This window comes from Orycteropus afer, unplaced genomic scaffold, assembly GCF_000298275.1.
Source record: "Orycteropus afer afer isolate SDZICR_OR568_19922 unplaced genomic scaffold, OryAfe1.0 scaffold00145, whole genome shotgun sequence".
Taxonomy (NCBI): domain Eukaryota; kingdom Metazoa; phylum Chordata; class Mammalia; order Tubulidentata; family Orycteropodidae; genus Orycteropus; species Orycteropus afer.
Window position 1 is genome coordinate 2308681 of NW_006921732.1, and position 4605 is coordinate 2313285.

Genomic DNA, 4605 nt, shown 5'->3' on the forward strand with positions numbered 1-4605 from the left:
CTATATTCTCCCCTTCAAGGCTCAGGGGTCCAAGATTATCTTCTGTGTCTGTGTTAATTGGTTTCCCTTTTCTTTGTTGAAGAGGGTCTGTGCAGTCTTTTTGCCTAGTCCACCATCTTGCTGGAAATCTAGTGAAAACTTTATGGATAGCAGTGGAACACTGTCTGACATAGTGCTGGAAGATGAGCCCTTCAGGTTGGAAGGCACTCAAAATATGACTGCAGAAGAGCTGCCTCCTCAGAGCAGATTTGACCTTAATGACAAGGATGGAGTAAAGCTTTCGAGAATTTCATTTGCTGATGTGGCACAATTCAAAATGAGAAGAAACACCTGCAAATGTCCATTAATAATTAGAACACAGAATGTACAAAATGATACAGTGTGAATCAAGGAAATTTGGAAATTGTAAAAAACTGTAAAAAACACTTGAAGATCCATATTCTAGGCTTATTAGTCATTTTTAATCAGACAATCATATGGTCTACTATTCTGGGAATGACAAAGAGGAATGGCATCACACGTATTGTCAAAAGAACCATTTCAAGAACTATTGGGCATATTTCTACATATGTGTTTACATATGCTACAAATATATCCATGAATATAGCAGGACATAAACCACTGTCACTGCCATCAAGTCAATTCCAACTCACAGCAACCCTTTAGGACAGAGTACACCTGCCCCATAGGGTTTTCAAGGCTATAAATCTTCATAGAAGCAGACTCTTCCATCTTTCTCCTGCAGAGCAGGTTTGAATTACCCAACCTTTTGGTTAGTACACAAATGCTTTAACCACTATGCCAACAGAGCTCTTTATAGTAGAGCATATAGGGGCAAAGTTAAGAAAATTTCCTAGCCATACCAAAAAACCCTGAAGGAGTGAGTCACTGGGCTTGCGGACTCAGGGCTATAGTCTTAGGGGATATCAAGGTCAATTGGCACAACAAAGTCCACAAAGACAATGTTCTATATCCTACTTTGGTGAATAGTGAGGTCTTAAAAGCTTGTGAGCAGCTATCTAAGATGCAACTATTAGTTTCTCCTGGTCCACAGCAAAGAAGAGTGAAGAAAATAAAAGACACATGGAAACAATTAGTCCAAAGGACTAATGGACCATGTGAACCTCAGCATAGTGGTCTGATAGAGATGGCTCTGTCCTTCGTCCCAGCCTGTCTCAGTCTAGAAGCTCTGCTGAAACCCGTCCCCCATGGATGACACTATTGGTTTGAAATGCCAGTGGCATAGCTTCCAGCATCACAGCAACACGCAAGCCACCACAGTACGACAAAGTTACAGAGGAGTAGTGGACCTTGAGTACACTCTACCTGAACTTAGAGACCATCTCAAGAATAGATTTGACACACTGAACACTAATGACTGAAGACCAGATGAACTGTGGGATGACATCAAGGACATCATACATGTAGAAAGTAAAAGGTCGTTAAAAACTCCAGAAAGAAAAGACCAAAATGGATGTCAGAAGAGACTCTGAAACTTGCTCTTGAACGAAGAGTAGCTAATGTTAAAGGAAGAAATGATAAAGTAAAAGAGCTGAACAGAAGATTTCAAAGGATGGCTCAAGAAGACAAAAGTAAATTATTATAATGAAATGTGCAAAGACCTGGAGTTAGAAAAGTAAAAGGGAAGAACATTTTCAGCATTTCTCAAGCTGAGAGAACAGAAGAAAAAAAATCAAGCCTCGAGTTGTAATACTGAAGAATTCTGTGTGCAAAATATTTAACAACACAGGAAGCATCAAAAGAAGTTGGGAGGAATACACAGAGTTATTGTACCAAAAAGAATTGGTCAGCATTCAATCATTTCAGGGAGTAGCATATGATCAAGAACCAACGGTACTGAAAGAAGTCCAAGCTACTCTGAAGGCATTTCTGAAAAACAAGGCTCCAGGAATTGATGAAATAACAACTGTGATGTTTCAACAAATGGATGCAACTCTGGAAGCACTCACTGGTCCATCTGGAAGACAGCTACCTGGCCAATCAACTGGATATGATCCGTATTCATGCTCATTCCAAAGAAATGTGATCCAATGGAATGTGGAAATTATAGAACAACATCATTACTATCACATGCAAGTAAAATTACGCCAAAGATAATTAAAAAGTGGTTGTAGCAGTACATTGCCAGAAATTCAAGCCAGGTTCAAAAGAGAATACACAATAAAGGATATCCTTGGTAATGTCATACAGATCCTGGCTGGAAGGAGAGAATAACAAAAAAATGTTAAAACCAAAACAAAACAAAACTCACTGCTGTTGAGTCAATTCTCTTAACGAGCCTATAGAATAGAGTAGAACTGCCCCACAGGGTTTCCAAAGCTTTAATCTTTACGAATGACTGCCACATCATACTCTCATGTAGCAGAAGGATGGATTTGAACTGCTGACATTTCAGTTAGCAGTGGGGTGCTTAACCATGTATGTTTTATTTTATTTTTTAATTTTTATTGTGATTTGGTAGTGTAATGCCTAAGGCACTTGACTGCTAACCAGAAGTCTGGCAGTTCAAACCCACCAGCCACTCCTCGGAAGGAAGGTTGTGCAATCTACTTCCGTAGTGATACTACTGCCTTGGAAACCCAAGAAGGGGTCATTATGAGTCGGGTCTGACTCGATGGCACATAACAACAACAACAACAACATTGTGATTTGGGTGAACATTTACAGAGCAAATTCATTTTCCATGCAGCAGTTCACACACATTTTGTTTCCTGACATTGACTGCAATTCCCACAATGTAACAGTTCTCTTCCCACTTCCTTCCTGTGGTACCTCTTTCCTGTCTATGTTCTATTGACTATAGGAAGGCATTCATCTATGTGGATCTTAAAAAATTATGAATAACATTTCAAAGAACAGGAATTCCAGAACACTTAATTGTGCTCACGTGGAAGTTGCATATAGATCAAGAGATAGTCGTTGGAACAGAACACGGTTTAAAATCAGAAAAGGTAATGTGCTAGGAATGCATCCTTTCACTATATTTATTCAATCTGTACACTGAGCAAATGATACCAGGAACTGAACTACACGAAGAAGAATGTGGCATCAGGATTGGAGGAAGACTGATTAACAACCTGTGATGTGCAAATGACACAACCTTGCTTGCTGAAAGCAAAGAGAGCTTGAAGCACTTACTGATGAGGATCAAAGAGTACAGCGTTAGTATAGATTACATCTCAATGTAAAGAAAACAGAAATTCTCTCAACTGAACCAACAAGTAACATTACATATGTACGATAAACAGAGAAAATATTTAAGTTTTAAGTGTTTCATTTTCTTGGATCCACAGCAGTCAAGAAATCAAACAATGTACATATTGCATTGGGGAGATCTGCTGCAAGACCTCTTTAAAGTCTTATGAAGCAAAGATGTCACCTTGAGGACTAAGTTGCAGTTGACCCAAGCCACAGTATTTTCAGTCACCTCATATGCATGTGAAAGCTGGATAATGAATAAGGAAGACTGAAGAAGAATTGGTGCATTGAATAATGGTGCTGACAAAGAATACTAACTATACCATGGACTGCCAGAATGAACAAACATGTTTTGGAAGTACATCCAGAATGTTCCTTAGAAGCGAAACTTCATATTGTGTACTTTGAAAATGTTATCAGGAGGGACCAGTCCCAAGAGAAGACACCATGCTTGGTAAAGTAGAGGGTGAAAAAAAGAAAGACCCTCAATGAGCTGGATTGACACAGTGGCTGCAACAATGGGCCCAAACATAGCAACGATTATGAAGATGGCACAGGACGGGTTAGTATTTCGTTCTGTTGCACACAGAGTCGTTATGAGTCGGAACCAACTGAATGGCATCTAACAACAACAATGGTGAATGTAGGGAGAACAGTGAGGAGTCAATTGCAGTAGTCACTGAGAGATTAAGGTGGCTTGGACTTTGTTGGTGAGAAGAGAAAGAAATGGCGCAATCTGATACACAATTTGGAGAAAAATCTCTCGGGCTGTTAAATTGGAGAATAAAGAAAGTGATTGGAAAGGCAGAGAAAGTTCATTAATGAGCCTGGACTTCATTCTGAAGGGATAAATGGAGGCCATTTAACATTTTAACTATCCATTCATATACACATTTATAAATAGATCACTTGGCAGAGAGGGTGATGAGATTATCAGAACAGTGCACACAGGTAAGAGCATAGCTGAGACGTTAGCCGGGCGGGAGCTGTGGAGTGGAGAGGCGCGGGAGACTGGAGAAAGGCTTCGGAGTCACGTACAGAGACAAACTGTCAGAAAGATAAGCAGAAACTGCGCAGCTCCAGGAACAGCTGCTGAGGTGTGGGGGTTGGACGACGTGACACCGGAGCCGCCCAGGCCTCCCGGCGCCGAGGGCGGGACGAGGGCACGCACGGCGGAATGACGCAGGGCCCAAGCCGGCCTCGTTCTGGCGGCTGCCGCGGCACTGAGGCCGAGTAGGATGAGGCCCGCGGTCGCGGCTCCGGCGTCGGCGGGGGCAGCAGCGGCAGCAGCTGAGGCAGCAGCTGAGGCAGCAGCAGCAGCAGCAGCAGCTGAGGCAGCCGCGACGGCCGCGCCCCCTTCTCCTGACCTGGATTAGACCCAGCAAC